Here is a 19,873-nt window from a genome sequence, read left to right on the forward strand (position 1 = left end):
CAAATGGCCAACAGACACATGAAAAAGTGCTCAACATCGCTCAGCATCAGGGAAATCCAAATCAAAACCTCAGTGGGATACCACCTCACACCAGTCAGAATGGCTAAAATTAACAAGTCAGGAAACAACAGATGTTGGCGGGGATGAGGAGAAAGGGGAACCCTCCTACACTGTTGGTGGGAATGCAAGCTGGTGCAGCCACTCTGGAAAACAGTATGGAGGTTCCTCAAAAAGTTGAAAACAGAGCAACCCTACGACCCAGCAATTGCACTACTGGGTATTTACCCCAAAGATACAAATGTAGGGATCTGAAGGGGTATGTGCACCCCGATGTTTATAGCAGCAATGTCCACAATAGCCAAACTATGGAAGGAGCCAAGATGTCCATCGACAGATGAATGGATAAAGAAGATGTGATGTATATATATACAATGGAATATTATGCAGCCATCAAAAAGAATGAAATCTTGCCATTTGCGATGATGTGGATGGAACTGGAGGGTATTAGGCTGAGTGAAATAAGTCAATCTGAGAAAGACATGTATCATATGATCTCATTGATATGAGGAATTCTTAATCTCAGGAAATAAACAGAGGTTTGCTGGAGTGTTGGGGGGTGGGAGGGATGGGGTGGCTGGGTGATAGACATTGGGGAGGGTATGTGCTATGGTGAGCTCTGTGAATTGTATAAAACTGTTGAATCACAGACCTGTACCTCTGAAACAAATAATACATTATATGTTAAAAAAAAGAAGAAGATAATAGGAAGGGAAAAATGAAGGGGGTGGAAATCGGATGGGGAGACAAACCATGAGAGACTATGGACTCTGAGAAACAAACTGAGGGTTCTAGGGGGGAGGAGGGTGGGGGATGGGTTAGCCTGGTGATGGGTACTAAAGAGGGCACGTTCTGCATGGAGCACTGGGTGTTATACGCAAACAATGAATCATAGAATACTACATCAAAAACTAATGATGCAATGTATGGTGATTAACATAACATAATAAAATAAAAATAAAATAAAATATCCAAGTAATAAAAAAAATATATATTTTTAAATCCTTTTCACTCTGCTAGAAGGAAATTTCTCTCTCCTTTGAAATCCTCTAGCACTTTACCAAAGCATGTCATAGCTTGTATTATTCTCTACTGTGCCTTATGATTGTATGTATCTCTTATGAAACTTCCAAGCTATTCTGTAGACTTCCGGTAGAGAGACTCACATTTAATTGTACATATCTCAAACCACATGATGTTCTAGGTTGAACATTACAACTTATAGTTACGATGTGTCTTTCATAAGCAGCATATACTTGTTTATACTAACTTACTTTCAACTGGTATATATAGTCCATTTACATGTAATACAATTACAGATAAAGCTGGGTTCATAATATCAACTTTTGCTTATTTTATACTAGACAAAACTATTTTATGTTAATTTTTACTACCTTTGCCTTCTTTTGAATTATCAAAAGTTTCCCCCCTCTATTAATTTGTTTGCTATAAAATCTGTTCAATTTTTTATTAGTGGCCCTAAAGATTATTACAGATGAATCTTTTATTTATTAAATCCAATAAAAATTTTTACCTTTTTCCCTGGCAATGCCAAAAAATCAAAACATTTTAATGTTATTTACCTCTCCTACATTTTTTATTATTGTTAACATATATAATAGGTACACATGCATTTAAAACACATAAGACAGGGCTCCTGGCTGACTCAGTTGGAAGAGCATGTAACTCTTGATCTTGAGGTTGTGTGCTTGAGCCCCATGTTGGGTGTAGAAATTACTTAAAAATAAAATCTTAAAAAGATAAAAAAATAAAATACACAAGACATTGCTATTTGTGTAGAAGAAACTCAGTTCTTCCTCCTGTTTTTCCTTTATTCCTACACTAATACCATACTTGGCACTTCTGAAACCAGATGTGTAGGGTTTTTTCCTACACCAAGTAATTCTCTGTGGCAAACTGGGTTTTCTACAATTTAAATTAATTCAGACACTATCCTCCTGGACATACCATCACTCCCACAGGTTAACAGCTCAGTTCCCCAAGACTGTCCCCGCCTACTTCATATGCCCATTGTTAAGTCCAGGTTGTTACTTACCCACCCCCACCCTGATTACTCTTAAGAATTGTTTATCTTGGTTTCTCAACAATCTTCTGTGATCCACCTATGCGTTGTAGTCTTTGTATTTGTTGGTACTGAACTTCACATAGCTTCCAGAAAAAATGACCTCCTCAAGTATTATTTCTTCTCTGTTTTCCATCTGTCTTATGAGGGGATTCCATTTAGACATTTGTTAGGCCTTTACACTTTTACTCACATATCTCTCAAACTCATTTTTATGTTTTCCTTTATTTTTTTTTAAAGATTTTATTTATTTATTTGCCAGAGAGAGAGAGAGGGAGAGTACAAGCAGAGAGAGAGGCAGAGGCAGAGGGAGAAGCAGGCTCCCTGCTCAGCAAGGAGCCTGATGTGGGACTCGATCCCAGGACCCTGAGATCATGACCTGAGCCAAAGACAGACGTTTAACCATCTGAGCCACCCAGGTGCCCTGTTTTCCTTTATTTTTTATCTCTGTGCTTCAGTTTGGCATTTTGTATTGATAATTCTTTTAGTTCACTTTTTTCTGCTTTGTGCTGCATTTATTCTTCTGTCAAAAAAGATCATTTTCATGTCATATGATGTGTCTTTTAATTCTAGATTTTGCATTTTATTCCTTATTTGAGATTTTGATTCTTCATCTTTTAATATATTTACTTCTATTTGTTCCTATGGTCAAATTTATTTTAAATTCCTTGTCACCCATCACCTAAACTTGTATCATTTGCAGTTGTTTTTGTCGTTTGTTTTTAATCTTGGCTTTCACTTATGTTCTCCTGTGTTTTGTCATGTAGAGTAATTTTTGAACATCAGAAATGGTGTATAAAACAATAACAAAGGCTAGAGATACTATACTCTTCCCGAGAGGGTTTGCAACTCTCTCTGCTAGACCAATAGAGTGGTGGAAGATTATGAGCATCAATTCAGGAATATGATGAGGCAAGGATGCTTCACAGTACTGTGAGCTTCGTTATACCACTGATTTGTCCCTAGTCATCTATAACATGGAAGTGACAGCCCAGTGTAGTCTATAAGGCTCCTCCCTATAAGAGGTTCTAACCTCTAATTTGTATCTCCAGAGACTGCTGAAATTCTATTTGGTATGTTAGTAGAATTATGTTTAATTTTTTAGTTTCCATACAATATAGCCCAGATTTCAGCAAATGTCCTGAGAGTAAACCCAAGCATGCACCAAGGCCAAAGTCTTCAAAAAGCAATGCTTTTTTCCTCTGTCCTTTTCAACATCTCTAAACAAGTGCAAAATTTGAATCTCAACCACTTGGAATAAGAAGAATCAGCAAATTCCCCTGGGGAAAAATGGCTACAGAATTAAGTATACCTTTTTAAGATTCTTGCCACAACAGTGATTTAGTCTCCCCAGTTTCTACTTCTTCAGCATCTAACCATTATACCCATATAAATAATTTCTCTGTTTTTATCAGTGTTTGCTGTTTGGGGTGGGAGTTATAGTCTGCCACTTGCTTAGTCCATCCAACTCTGTAACACAATTATAAATGAAAAAATTTTTATTTTTAATAAATTATTCTCTTTTGCATAAAACTAAATCACATAGCATGAAATACACTAGGGGGAACACCATATATATAACTGTCAATATAAAATGGTTGTAACAAATTGAAGAATACTTATATAATTCTTATTGTCAAATGATATTATTAGGCCAAACTGATGCATCTGTAAAAGAAATGTCAATTCATAACTTTTAAGAATGAAAAAGATACAGAAATTATAGTTCTAAAAGTCTATTTCTATAAAGCTAAAGTACATTAGCACATTTCCATTTAAATAGAATTCAAGAGCTTTGAGTTAATCTAAAAATCTATCTTCATAATCATGTGGAAAACACTTGAATTTATATGAAAATAATCTCAGATTTCTGCACAAGTTTGAAGTAAAAACAAAATGAAACTTAATATAAAAAGGATCTAGCTTTTTAATATTTGATACCTATTCAAATAAATTAACTGAAATAAAAATCCTTTCAGAATGAACTATACATGATACACTGTTTTATGTTCTTAAGATTTAGGGTTCTAGAGAATTGGATTCAGACATCATTTCTTAAGATGACCATCACTTTATAAAAACCCTATTGTTTTTAAAGAATTGAACAGAACAACAAATATTTTGTAAAAACGGACAGTGTTTTAAATCAAAAGGAATTAAATACATTTTACTACAAAGATGCTGTGTTTTGCCTGCAGAGCTCTCTCTCTCTTTTCATGGCAGATATGAATTTTAATATTGAATTCTTTTTGGAGAAAAAATGATGAAAAAAATATGCTGTCTCTGTTATTTTTATCTAAAACACATAAAAATGGATTTAGGCAATTTATGAAAGTCTAACTTCTGAAATGTGCTTATACCAATAAGGCAAAGGAGAAAGTAATTTGGCCTCTTAGCAGATAATTTCAAGTTTCAAAACTTTTTCTTACTCTGTCACACTAATCAAAGTGCAGTTTTCTCTTCTATAAAATAGGGATAATTATAGTTCAGACCTCATTCAATTAACAAAATAATGTATACAAATATAAAGTAATATCACATAATTTGTCTTTCTATAAAAAGTTGCCATAGTTTTTATCATCATCACTTGGGCTATTGCTATTATTTATGTCATGCGAATTCAGCACGGTGGTTAATCAAAATCTCACTCAAAGTATGTAAAACCGAAACTGTAACAACTTGTATCAAAACAGATAAGAGAAACTATAGTGAGTGAACTGATTAAGTCATTCACTACTACCTCTACCTTGCCTTCTGGTTTTGGAGATTTCTCATAAAGGACCATAGTTTGCATCTTTTGAAAGGAGTGAAGAAATATGCAACAATGAATATAGAAAACAAAACTGTAGAGAAATATGAGTCCTGGGGAATGTATAATCATGGCAGTAAATAAAATTTATGAACACTTTTGGCTATCATAACACTGAATCCCTACTATCGAATTAACCATCAGAAACCCACTAAGACTGTAATATTATTACCCCAACCTTGTAGATGAAGGAACTAACTGCTGAGAGGTTAGTAACTTGCCCAAATTTGCAGTGCCAGTAAGTGTGGAAGCTGGATTTTTCAGTCCAAGCAATTTCAGTGGCTGCACTTTTAATTACTCTCATCCATTCTCAGCAGAGTTCATTTAACTTGCTTAGTGACTTTTGCAAATACATTTTGCAGTGCACATAGTTCAAAGCTATATAAAAAAATAAGAAAGTTGATTATTAACCTTCAAAAAGCTACTATTTCACACTATCTAATTCACTTATGAACTCGGTCCAGATAGAAAAGTGCTATCTGGAAAAAATAATATAGTAAATAGTAAACCTGCATGAGAAAAAGTATGGATTATTTTCATTTGTTTTCAATATTTGATTATTTTTTAATGTCTCTATAAGGCATCAATCTTTCTGCAATGCCATAGGAAAATATGATGTGACAATCCCCATTAATTTGTTTAATGTTAGAATAATTGAAGGCATATGAGTTTCTTGATCATACTATATCCAGATTTCATTCCGATTAAAAATCTCCCAATTTAAAAAGACAACATATTAAGATAATCTCAATACTCAAGTTAAAATTATGAGAACTTGAAATTGTAAGAGCTCTAAATATGGCTTACTGCTTTTTATTATTATACTTCAAAGTATCTGAATATTTATTAATCTCCTATAGTAAACTTCGGGAATGTAGAATAAATTATGTAATTATACTCAGAGCATCAAGCCAGGCAGAAAGCAAAATGCTCTGAGAAATTATGAACCACTGAGAAAAATGATCTCTACACTTTCTCAATTTTATTACTAAAAAGTAAACTTATTTTGAACATATAAATTCAGTCATATTTTGAAACAGATATGTATTCTGTTAGAATGTTGGCTCAGAATGTCCTGTTAGCTGTTGTTTTACTAATGAGGCATACTGAACGTGTGGTAACTTCTCAAAAATTTTAGCTGTTATTAGTAGCTATTACCAAAGTATATAAAGTGATTTATTAAGATAAGTAATCTTAAAATTTTATAGCAAAATACGTTTATGCATAAAATAAACAGAAAAAGTATAAAATTCTCAATTATATAAGGCACATGTCATCTAATTAACAACTCAATTCTTTCACAGAGAATAAGATTCATACTTCAATCATAGACAATCATTTGATTTTCAGATCACATTCAGCAATGAAAAAATGCAGGAATTAGTGAAACAATCTGTTATTATAAAAGACATACAAACTCAAAGGTTTTTAAAGCAAAGACATTTTTTTATTTGTGTCGTGGCACTGAAATCAATCTCATTTTTATTTATTTATTTATTTATTTATATGACAGAGAGAGACAGCGAGAACAGGAACACAAGCAGGGGGAGTGGGAGAGGGAGAAGCAGGCTTCCCGCCGAGCAGGGAGCCCGATGCGGGACTCGATCCCAGGACCCTGGGATCATGACCTGAGCCGAAGGCAGACGCTTAACGACTGAGCCACCCAGGCGCCCTCAGTCTCATTTTTTAAACACAAGACATAAAACTTTTCTTCCCTGAAATATCTCTATATTAGTAAAATTCAGAATATTCCAACTGTGCCAGCACCTCTTTTAAAAGAAACTGATTTTCTCTCAGAAAAGTAAATCTAGAGAATAGTGTGGGTATGAAGTTTTATGTCACTGCTGATAACAAAGCTAAATTGATTTAGCACTTCTTGGTAATTTAATTCATGAGAAAGCTGAACCTACTCTTTTTTGCACTTTTCATCTACTTCTGTAGAGGAAATGCACAGCAGGGGAAAGAGGGTGATTCCCAGTCATCAAACCTGAGTTCTAGCCTTTGTGCCACAAATAACCATTTGTGGTTTTTTCTGTTGTTGTTTTGTTTTGTTTGTTTTGTTTTGCATCGTGGCAACTTCCAAGTTTTAATATCTCCACATTGTAACAAAGCAAGGACTTCTGTATCAGAAATGCTTGGCTTCTAATTTAGGCTCTGTCCCACCCTTCTGGGACACTTGTTAAATAAGTTAATAATGCTAAATGTCAGATAACTCATCTGCAACACTGTCTAACAGGGCTACTGTGAACATCAAGTGAGATAAATTACCTGACTCTACTTTCCCATAGCACACTTTACTGCCTTTTGTGAACATTCAACTCAATTGCAATGAAATGTTTCATGTATCTGAATCTTCAGTCTTTAGAATAGTGATGAGAAATGAGACATTCAATAAAATAATTGTATACATAGTTCTATTAATTACATGTAAGTATTTAAGATAGATTTTGCCATATAGTAAGAGTTCATTCAATAGACTGATTATTTATCGTTCCTCCATAAAAGAGTGTGGTTAAGCAAAATATGCTTCCACAAATAAAGAATGATACATGAGAAATCAGTTATTATTCTGAAGAGTTAGCTATTCAAAATTATTTCTTTAGCATCACCTTTGTCCTGAGCTTTATGATCAGAACTGAAGGGGAAAAATGCTCGTAATACATCTTTTGCATTAAATCCAGGAACCATTAACCCTTTTCTAGAAATCACATACTCCACACAGAGATGAGCCTCCAAGCAGTTATGTTTTCACCACGTGATCTCACCCCCACTTATCATAGCAATTAATGGAGGATGTGTGTGTGTGGGGGGGAACTGACTCCTTGAACCACACAGTATCTTTCTTCAGAGATGGTCATTGAATGTCTCTGTAAAAAGCAGAACTAGGGCGCCTGGGTGGCTCAGTTGGTTAAGCGACTGCTTTCGGCTCAGGTCATGATCCTGGAGTCCCGGAATCGAGTCCCGCATCGGGCTCCCTGCTCGGCGGGGAGCCTGCTTCTCCCTCTGACACTCCCCCCTCTCATGTGCTCTCTCTCTCTCATTCTCTCTGTCTCAAATAAATAAATAAAATCTTAAAAAAAAAAAAAAGCAGAACTAAAGTGATGAACCTTTTGAGCCATAATTCAGATATCTTCTGGCTCTTGAAAAAAAAAAAAAAAAAAGCCAGTTCTTCGAAGAAAGAAGCCCGACAGACAATGCAGAAGAAAGGGAGGCATGCAAAGGCAAGAGAGGACTGCAGGAATCACTAAAAAACCTTCAAGTGTCTGCTTCCCATCTTCCTGTGAGGACTAACAGAACGCTTACTCTTGGGTCCCATGAAGTGCCTCCTGTACTTAAAACCTTACAACGAATTCCTATTTTAGTTTGTTTTTACTAGGATTTGTTGTTGTTTCTAATGGAAAGAGTTCATACATTCAAGCTTATTTTTTTTTATTTATGTATTTTTTTTTTACATTCAAGCTTATGTATTCAGTTTCCAAAAAGTATGGATGCCCTTATTGATTGTAAATGTCACAGATGCTTCTCTAGCACCTCAAAAAATGTCCCTGTTTACCATCTGCTATTACTGCTCGTGCTAGTATATGTGTCCTTGAAACACGAGATGATATTTTCATCTCTTATCATTCCCTTGTGAAATATTCATCATAGATATCATTGGTTTTATTGTAATGCAGGCAGGACAATTTATTGGGTATAACTGGAAAATTCTCAATTCATGCCTGTCTTGTTAGCCTTTTAACTTGTTAACAAACTGAGAGCTGGTTGAGAGCTAAATGGGGGTACAGAAAACATTTAATCCAGCTTATTCTAAATATAAAGAAGCCAAGGTCTGCAAAGGTACATTTCACTCTATTGAAGTACCCTTTGCACCTGACCATTCACCTTGCATTGTCTTTTTACAGATTTGTTATTCATTACAAAAGAGTAAATCATATTTTCTAACTCTGTTTTTTAATCTACCGAAGGTAGTTATTTTCCCAGAGGTTTCTAGGTTTCAGGGAAAGAATAGAATGTTCAAACCTTGTGATATTGCATTTGATGTGAATGAAGTTCTTCAACTGCTTTTCTTTCTAATTAAAACCAACTCAGGAGATTGGACGGAAGATGAATATTACATACCATGAAATTCAACTGAAGTAGAACAATATTTTAATTATATTCAATGAATTATTAAGCATTTTTTCAGAAAGAAAGACTACAGAGCGTAGTCCATGGGAAATTCATGAGAAAGGGCTGTGGGAGCTGTGTTTACATCGAGCAGTGCCGTGAAATTGCTCAACGAGGAGGAATTGACTCTGTGAGAAGAGAATAAATGATCTCAAAAACCACTCACAATTCCAAAAATAACTTATATGATACAGGAAATAAAGTTCTGAGGTATTTCCACACCCAATTTTATCTGTGTTATTCATTTCCTTAAAACAGTGCGATTTTGGGACACCTGGATGGCTCAGTTGGTTAAGCATCTGCCTTGGGCTCAGGTCATGATCCCAGGGTCCTGGGATGGAGCCCCGCGTCGGGCTCCCTGCTCAGTGGGGGACCTGCTTCTCCCTCTGCCTGCCGCTCCCCCTGCTTGTGCTCTCTCTGACAAATAAATAAACAAAATCTTAAAAAAAAAATAAAACAGTGCAATTTTACTATTTGCCATTCTACATTTTTAATCCCAACAAATGTATGTTCTCTGATGCATCTTTAAATGACACCAAATCGTTTTTAATGACTGATAATCAAATAATCGATATAGATGCGGCTTTATTGTATTGGAACTCGTTTACATGATGAATCTTCTTTCTTTGTTAAATACTAACTCACTACTAGTTAGGCATTGACATTTGCCCGCATGGTTGAATACTGTTTAATTTGCTCATTTCTCATTGCTGCCACACTTGTACTTTCAGCTAGTATTAGTTCATTTTTAACAGTATTCCAACTGCAGCAATTAGTATTCTAAATTCAAATTAAATGCAGTGTCCCCAGGAGAAGCTGAGGTGTATAATGTTAATTTGTTTGTGTTTATGTAGCTGGGCTTTTCTTCAATTAACTAGTTCAGGCAATTTCCAGTGGAATCTAAAACGATCATGTTTGTTGACATTTCCTTCGTATAATTAGACTTAAGTTACCAGAGTGAAATATTTTAGTTCATAAGTTAACAATTTTATCATGGATTATTATCTTCATTCATTAAAGTCATAAATTTTTAATTTTGGTGACATTGACTATACTGTAAAAAATGCAGTAATTTGCATAAAATTTTCCTTTATTAGGAGCTTCTTTAATTTCTCAGAAAATGAAGAAAAATGGTTTAACTGCTTAATTACAAAACCAGCTCAACTCTTTAAAAAAATCATAGTATTGATATACTAGAATAATTTGACACAAATATTTAGTAATCTAACATTGTGGAGCTTGAACAGTACACATTTAAAACAAAAGATTTCTAGCCTAGGAGCTACATGAGAATCTACAGGAAGAGACTCTGACTCTGACACCAACCTTTGGAGAAAAAAGAAAAAAAAACCTTTAAAACCACTTTCCTCCAATGCCTTCACACACTTAGCAGAACCCAACAAGAAGCAGGCCCAATAAACCAATATATGTGTTTTCAGGAATTCTGTGTTTATGTAAAGATTGTGGCATATCCCTGTCCTCAATCTTTTTTCATTCTCATCCTGGAACTATACACAAAATAGGCCCTCAGCTCTGTCCAAAGTACTAAGTCAAGTATGGAAAGCCTTTTACCATTCAGAAGGCTTATTGCTAAGAATCCCTTTTTTCTTGACATTAATACACATTTTCAGGGCTGTATGTGATCCTGAATTAAAAGAAAATAATAAAAGGTAAAATACTTAGGGAATTTTGAATCTTTGGAATTCATAATTGTAGAATTTTATATTTTAAAATGTCTTCTATTTATATTTTAATTGCTTTCATTATAATTTAGGAAGGTATTTGAATAAGTAGAAAATTTATTTTTGTTTTTACTTTTATATTTAAAACTGTATCAAACATTTTGCTATCACCTAAATAAGCTAATTTTCAACATCATTTAACAAAACTATTTTTTTCCCTTTTTGCAGAGCAAAATGTGAACCATGTAAAAATACTTTGATTTTTTTAAAGTTTTTATTTAAATTCCAGTTAGTTAACATACAGTGTAATATTAGTTTTAGCTGTACAATACAGTGATTCAACACTTCCATCTAACACCTGGTGCTCATCTTTAAAATTCAACAGAAAATGTAAATGGCTTTAATTATATAATCATACAAAAATAATCTTCCCCCAGACCAGTCATCTGTATTCAAATGTTTAATAATACATTTGAGCAATATCAAATACATAATTATGATTTATTTATTTTCAAAACTCATTTGGTTCTATATTTTCAAGAAGGTAGACTGCTCTGCTACTTAAGAGTGTATTTCAACTGCACCTGTGTATTCATATTCCTTCAGTTTTTCCAACATGACCTCCTTTGGAAGGTCAAGCACCGAAGTACATAGAGCTAATAATGCATATTGAGAAAATAATAAAAACTTCCTCTGCCTGTAAAGGTCTTCTCTCATTAGTAATATGTCTTGATATGTGTATCATGCAAAGATATCAAGTAATTCATTCCACAGAAACAAATTAGTACATCTAGAAAAATGCAGCAACATTAGGAAAAAAGTATTCCTTAAAAGGAAGTATCTATTCATGTGATGTTTTCTTTCTCCCTTAAATTCCTGAACTCAAGGGTCCTTAGGGCCAGTCTTTGCAATTCAGGAAAATATTTGGAAAAAAATTAGTCATTTGTTGCCCCAGGGTCATTGTCCCTTAGACACTTTCCCATTTGTACTAAACTGCACAAATATAATCTCAATAAGGTTGCTTAGCATCATAATTATACAAAAAAAATATAATGAGTCTTTGGAGGATGGTTTAAAAGTGAGAGACCCAAGTGTGTTACATGATACATTCCGCATGAGATATATATATATATATATATTGAACAGTGCATAGATTGAATGCTTATGAGAACTGGGTGACATAAAAGGGGAGGGGAGAGACCAAACATGAGCCCTACAGCCCACACAGACCTAGAATAATGTTGATTTGGAAATCTATCTAACCATCATGGATAACATAAGACCATTACTGAGAATGATTCAACAATGCAAACTTGAAATTCATGCAGTTCAATATAAAGTAATGAGTCTAAGAATTAAAGAGTTACATATTTGCCACCATTATCTGAGAGGCACTGTGCTAGGCATGCTATCTGCATTATATTTAGTATCTTATCTAACCAACTCAATAGCCATTAGAAATAAGCACTATTATTGTTGTTCCCTTGTTATAGATCAAAATCCTGAGAAGAGAGAAATTAAGTGAATAGCGCAAGCTCATATAATTGGTAAATGTGAGAACCCCAGTCAGTCTGCTTTTTAAAGCCCACAAACATCATCAGGATGTATTATTTTCCAAACCCACTTTTATTATAAAGTTTTAAAATCACAGACCCACAGAATCTCAAACTTAATACAATGTTAATGGTTGTTTAATGCAAACTTCCATTCATATATACAACAGCCACATCCATCACTGCATTATTTGCCTTTTACTTTTAGACAATTTTCGCTAAGTTTCAGTATGACTGAGTATTATTAAGGTGCCAGATATTCTTCCCAGTTTTAGAGACTCAGTAGCAACACAGTAGACATGGTCCCATTCCTATGGAACTTACTTATTTAAAAAGGAGGCAAATCAGTCAAGGTGCTGTGATAGTGATTGTTTGGATGGCCACATACGTTTTTAAGGACATAAATGCTGAAACAATTACGACAAGAAGAAATCAAGCATATGTAGATAAGGAAAAAGAATCCTCAACAACCCCCCAAAGTTCCCTAAGTCAGGTAATTAAATTGATATATTTCAGAAACAGAAAACATGCCTGTGTATCTGAAGCCAAGTGATAAAAGGAAAATATATATTAAAAAAACTTTGGAGAGGTAAATAGGAAATAGAAACATATACAGTCTTATAGATTCAATTGATAATTTTTATCCTAAGAAGTAGTATTTTTAAGCTGAGGAAAGATGTTACATGTTTTATGTTTTTTAAAAATTTGTTGTACCAGGGCCAGAATGGAAGTGAGAGATGGTGGTAGCTTGGACTAGGATTCTATCAAGAGAGATAGAAAAAAGTGTATTGGGTCAGTATATATTTGCAGGTTAACTCTGAAGGACTTGGTTATGTATTAGTTATAGAGAAGGAAGGGGGAAAAACAATCAAGAAGTAATCTTAGAATTTAGCTTGATCAGAGAATGTGATAATTGAGATTTGTAAGTTGTGATTTATTACATATACATTATATATATAATTTTTTTCTTTGATCATTTAGATGGCCAAAACGTATTTCTCGTATATATTTGGTCTTCATCCACAGTTCCTAGCTTACAGTTCCTAAAACTCTTGGAATTTCCTGAGGCTAAGAGCAATGGGAGCATCTTTTGTTATAATATTTGGTATCTTGTCCTTAGTTTCTTCAATCCCTTCAGAGCCATAAATGTGAAATGGGTGTCTTGTGGTTCATAACAAGCCAATTTTTTCACCGCAATTGGGTGTATGCTAATGAGGTGACTTTTGGAAAGCACTATGATTAGGAGATTTTTGCCAAGGGAACCAACCAGGAATAGAGAACTATTGGGAACTTTCAGTCCCACTCTCTGATTTCTGGGCAGGGAAAGGGACTACAAGTTGAATAGATCACCAACGGCCAATGGATTAATCAATCATGCCTATGTAATAAAACCTCCATAAAAACCCAAAGGGAGGGGTTTAGAGAGCTTCCAGGTTGGGGAATCAGAATGCCACACGCCACCAAACTGGTCCCCAAACTCCATGAGAAAAGAAGCTCCTTTATTCAGGACCTTGCCCTATGTATCTCTTCATCTGGCTGTTAATTCATACCCGTTAATATTCTTTGTAATAAACGGGTAATCTAGTGAATAAACGAGTGTCCTAAGTTCTGTGAACTGTTCTAGCAAATTAATGGTACACAAGGAAGGGATCCTGAAAACCTCTGATTTATAATCAGTTGGTCAGAAGTACATTAACAGATTGGAACTTTAAAGGTCTTTTAGTCCAAATATCTATTCAATGTTTTCTTTCCCTGGGTCTGCTTCTCCAAAATGGTTGTCCAGCTTGCTTACTCCCCGGTGGAAATGAAGTTCCCATTCATATAATGTAATGCATTAACTTATTTGATAATTGTAATTCTCACACCACTCTTTATACTGAACGCAAAGTCAATTTTCCTATAATTCCTATCAACTGGTCTTAGTTCTGCTCTTTGGGTCCACACAAAACAAGTCTCATTTCTATTCTACTGAGCATACTTTCTAGTTTTTGAAGACAGAAATCATTTCATTTCCCCTCAAAAGTCTTTCCTGCAGCCAGAACATATAGAATGATTATTAATGATATTTCTAAGTTAAAAAGTGTCTGAAGGTCATTGATCTCCCCTTTTTCTTAGTAAGTATTAAAAAGGAAGATGTTTTTATTCTTCAACTAACTGTTAAAATCATTTCTGCTTAAAGAGGAGAATGAAATTCTAAGTAGGATATTCATATTTACTTATTTCTACATGAAATGTCACATTTCATGAGAATAATCACTGTATAAGCTGAATGAATAAGGATTCAGTTTAAGTTGACAACTAGGTTTGATGTTTAAACTTAGATTTATTGGGACCTTAACCAGTACATATTTAATGTGATATAATTAGACACTAGGAATTTAAGACTTCCTGACTTGAAATAAAAGTTACTATTAACCTAGATCCAAAATCTTTCCTAGAATTAATGAAAAATTTTTATAAGTATAAGGAGTTTTGTGGTAGCCATTACTGGATCTACTCCATTTTTTTTTAAATTAAAATTTGGGCATATTCATAGATTTACAGAAATACTCCAAAGATTGTAGTTAGTTCACATATACGCCATATGAACAGCTTTGGTTCTTCCCATTGTTAACATCTTACATTATATACATTACATGTGTTGAGACTAAGAAACATTGGTACATTATTATAAACTAAACTTCAAATTTTATTTGGATTTGACCAGTTTTTCTGTCAATGCCCCTGTTTTGTACTGAACCCAATCTAGGATAACACAGTGCATTTAGTCATCATGTATCCTTAGTGTCCCCTAGTATTTGACAGTTTCTTTGTCTTTTCTTGTTCATGACCTTGACTATTTTGAGAAAGAATAGTTAAGGATTTTACAGAATGTCCTTCAAATTGTTTGATGTTTTTCTCATAATTAGACTAGGGTTATGGGTTTTTGGAAAGAACACCAGAAATAAAGTGCCCTTCTTGTGACACCATAACAGAGTTTACATAATATTATTGATGATGTCAACCATGATCATTCAGTTAAAGTACTGTTTACCAGGTTTATCTACTACAATGTTAATATTTTCTTTATCATATTCTATTAGTTGGAAGTGAGTCATTAAGTCTAGCCCACACAAAAAGGGGAAAGGGGAGACCAAGTTACACCTTAGTATATTGCATATATTATTTGGGTCCAATAACTTTTAAAGTTATTTTTTCATTGTATTGGTCTGTTGAAGAAAGGCAACATTTTCCAGAACAGACTTAAGTATTCTACATTACTTTTTCCTCTAACATTTAAAACATTAGCTCAAAGGTTATACAATATTAAATATTCCTATGAAATTGAATGCAAAAGAGCATGAACTATACACTCTAAATAAATCTCATATTCCCAGATACTAGAGGATATGTAGTTAATATTAAAGGTTCAACTTGTCTTATCTTTATGTAAGAACTAAATGCCCAGAATACCAAATCTTTTTATGTTAAGCAGAAATGCACATTAGAAGCATTCTCACATAATGAAAGAAACTGACTTTAAGAGAAATCCAAATTGTCTCCAATGTACAAACACACATAAGCTTTCAATTTAATATTTAATCATTGTCAAGGAAATAATGTAACCATGTAAATATGAGACAAATTCTGTGGCTATTTTCAATTTTTATGCAGAATAAGGACTTTTTTTCAGTCACAAATACCCACTAAAGCTTACTTTATTATTCTTATTACTTCCAAAGTAAAGCTGTAAGAATGTAAAATTGAAGAAAAATCATTTATAGACCTTTTTAAAGTCTTCTGAAAGAAGAAAAGTAAAAATGAATACATAAATGATATAAACAAACAAACAGAATTTGAAGGAGCCTAGCAGAAATTTAAAATCAATGTTTCAGCGAAAGTAAAATAATGCTGGATTATCTATAATAGCTTGAAAGGGAAAGAACTATTATACTCTGGGAATTTACTGTGGACAGCATTATCTATTGGGTCAACAGTAGAAGGCAAAACAACACATAAACATAAGAACAGGATTATTTTGCACATAGTTAACAATATGTTATAAATGCTCTACATGAGAAAGATGTTCCCCAAAACTATACACTTTGAGAGTCAGATTTCATTTTAGAATGGTTAATAGGATTACTTTGAACATGTATTTTGTATAATGTTTCTTAGTTTTAGTTTGCTGATGTTAGTCAAGTTAAACTATGACTGTAGAATTTTTATAGGACATTGAAGTCAATTTTTTTCCATTTTTGGTCATGTTGACTTTGATCACATAGATAAGATAGAATTCCACTATAAATTTCACTCTATAATTAATAATGTCTTAGAAGATACTTTGAGAATATTAAAATTTTCTATTCTTCATTAAACTTTCACAAATTAGTTTTAGAAAACATTGAAGCCTCCTGCCTAAAACAATTACTACTTTGAAGCTTTCAAATGGTGACTGGTTGGTAGGCTACTATGAGAGAATTTGCCAATATGCTGAATGTATAATGGAACATTATCATGGTTTGCCATACAACTTTAATATGCGATTCCTAATATCCTCTGGATATCAGCAAAGTTGAGCACATTTCATATGTTGTGTTGCTTATCCTTTTATTTCTGTGTGTGGGGTCACCTAACTTGTCTTCTCTTTGGACAAAACAGAGTGCAACTCTATTCTTCTTCCTGCTCTCGCTTATATTGTTAGAGAAGTAGCCCGAAAAGAACAATGTCATTTTTAAAAAAATCAATTCAAGTCTTTGAGTTTCTACAGATTATGTAAAGCCCAATTTATAGGACCTCTCTATGCCCTTTATCCGTATCTTATTCAGAAATCAGAAGTGCAGACTTTATAACCTACTGTATCACCTGAAAGAAAACACTTTTATTTTCCATTTCATGTAATTTACTGTCCCTAGTATCTTTAACATTATGTCTAATTTCTTGCCTATTAAACATGAACTTCATTTTCACAAGCTCACTTTTAATTAAAATCTCTAGTTTTCATGGTTGAGATCTTCTATCAATTATGTGAAATCATAAATATTATCCATAAATAAGAATCCATCCCAGAAGTAAACACTTTCTATATAAGGGTGTTGATGAAGTTAGTAAAATCATTGGGAACTTACATAAAATGACTACATTTATGTTTGTTGGCACATTATTTCTGTTTCCTTCATCCTTATTCATTAACGGATGTAAACTTGAATTATTTAGGTATTTAATAATGTTTTCTGTCCTTAAACATTTATTTCCTTGCTTGCCAACTTCGCAGATCTCTCAACTAGATTATGATTTCATATGGAAATTTTAATTTTTTTGAAGAAAATACTGATTAATAAATACCATTATCAATACATAAGAGAATCTATGGCCAATGTTTATTAAATGTCTCTCAAAGACTCCCTACTTTGAAGAGCTTGTACAGATATTAGGGAAAGATGATGGATTTGATGTTTTCATTCTCACTTCATTTCCAATTTTGATTTTTCTTAATTGGCCTCTTTATGAGTATTAACATTTGCCACAACACAGTAACTGGAGAGTTGTACTATGTGACAAAGAGAGCTGGATATGTAAAAGAAAAGAAAATAGGTCAGAGATTATTGGCTTGAATAATGACATTGATCACTAAGACTTCTTTATTTTATAGTTAATATCCAACTACATGAATAATAAAATCACTCTGACAATAACAGAATTTGAGGCATGGAAAGAATCTATGATTCAATTACCAAATCTTCAATGACTGTAGGTGATGAGAAGTCTTTGTGTGACAATAAGAAAGAGGCACATACAAAAAGTATTACAAAGGGGTGTGAGGAAAGGTCAAGAATGTTAATGAAGACTTTTTTATTTGCTTATTTGTTTCAAGAAAGTGAAAAAGTATAGCCTTCATTCTGATTTTAGTTCCTGCATGTAAAGAACTTGTAATTGTCACTCCTGTGCTTACGACAAGAAAAAAACTGGACAAATTAAAAATAAATGACTTCTTTTGGATATATCAGAAAACTGAGGTCAAAGAACAAACCACTACCCTGATATCTGGAGACACAAGCATATATAGAGAATCACAGCTAATTTCTGATTTTTGTAACAGAAATCCCTGAAGCAATAAATTGGTATGATTTAAATGCTAATTTTGACTAAGTGATGGAGGCTGAGTGCAGACTATCATGAGAAAGTTCCAGGGGCCATAATATCAGTGGGAACCCCTTACTTTATGATCTTTACTCTCAGAAAGTACACCAGGTTCTTAAAGATCCAAGAAAGCCTTTTATGGTACTGGCTGGGAAAGGTGAAGAGCAGTCATTTAGGATACATACCCAGAACCTTCTCCATGACAAAGGCCTACTCTGCACCCTATCAAGTAGGTTCTATAACAGTGTATTACATCCAGAAGAACTACACGACACAAACTGTCTCTGAGGAGTACTTAGAGAAGTCCAAAGTAAACATGTGAGCCAATAACAAGGGCACTAGAGAAATCTGAAGCCTAAGGCACCTTAGCCATGGCAAATATTAAGCATATCCCGATTCCTAGCCTGATTAACATAAATCCTCACACTAAGGGTTTATATATACCTCAATCACTAAAATCCAGTGCAACCTCGTCTGGCCTTCAAAAAAGAATTACAAGGCATATGAAAATGCAAGAAAAAAACACTCTGAAGAGACAAAAAAGCATCAGAGCCAGTATCAAATAAGACACAGATGTTGGAATTAGTAGAAAGGGAATTTAAAATAATTATAATCAATATGTAGACAATATAACAGAATAGATGAGTTATGTATGCAGAGATGTGGAATCCCCAAGAAAGAAACAAAGGTAAAAGATAGCAGTCAAAAACAGTGTAACAGAAATGAAGAATGCCTTTGATGAGCTCCTTATCGGACCGATATTGCTGAGGAAAGAATCACTGAGCTTGAAAATAGTTCAATACACATTTCACAAATGAAAATGCAAAAGAGGGGCGCCTGGGTGGCTCAGTTGTTAACCGTCTGCCTTCGGCTCAGGTCATGATCCCAGGGTCCTGGGATCAAGTCCCACATCAGGCTCCCTGCTCAGCGGGGAGCCTGCTTCTCCCTCTCCCGCTCCCCCTGCTTGTGTTCCCTCTCTCGCTGTGTCTCTCTCTGTCAAATAAATAAAATCTTTAAAAAAAAATGCAGAACAATAATAAAAATAAAACTAGAACAAAGCATCTGAAATTGCACATAGAAGAACATACATGTAATTAGAATTGCAGGAGGAGAAGAAAGAGAATATGGAGCAATATATATATATATATATGTATGTATGCATGTATCAGAAGTACTAATAGCTGGGAATTTTCCAAAATAATTATAAGAAACCAACTCAAGGGACAGGAAGCTCAAAGAAAACCAAGGAAGACAACCCCCCCCCATGCTCCTCCCCTTCCCACCCCCCAGATATATCATCCTCAAACTCCAGAAAATCAAAGACAACATGAAAATGTTGCAAGAAGCCAGAGGAAGTGTAGAGAGTACCCACAAATACAATTATAAACTTTATATTTGACTT

The 19,873-nt window shown here is 33.9% G+C and overlaps 1 long non-coding RNA gene across 1 annotated transcript in view; it reads right to left on the minus strand.

Moving 5' to 3' along the window:
- The window catches only part of LOC115940494 (uncharacterized), a 401,485-nt gene that overhangs the window by 278,164 nt on the left and 103,448 nt on the right, over positions 1-19,873 (minus strand). The gene's annotated exons all lie outside the window — the stretch shown is intronic.

Source organism: Leptonychotes weddellii, chromosome 11 (genome assembly GCF_054177405.1).
Source record: "Leptonychotes weddellii isolate Sample4059 chromosome 11, ASM5417740v2, whole genome shotgun sequence".
Lineage (NCBI taxonomy): Eukaryota > Metazoa > Chordata > Mammalia > Carnivora > Phocidae > Leptonychotes > Leptonychotes weddellii.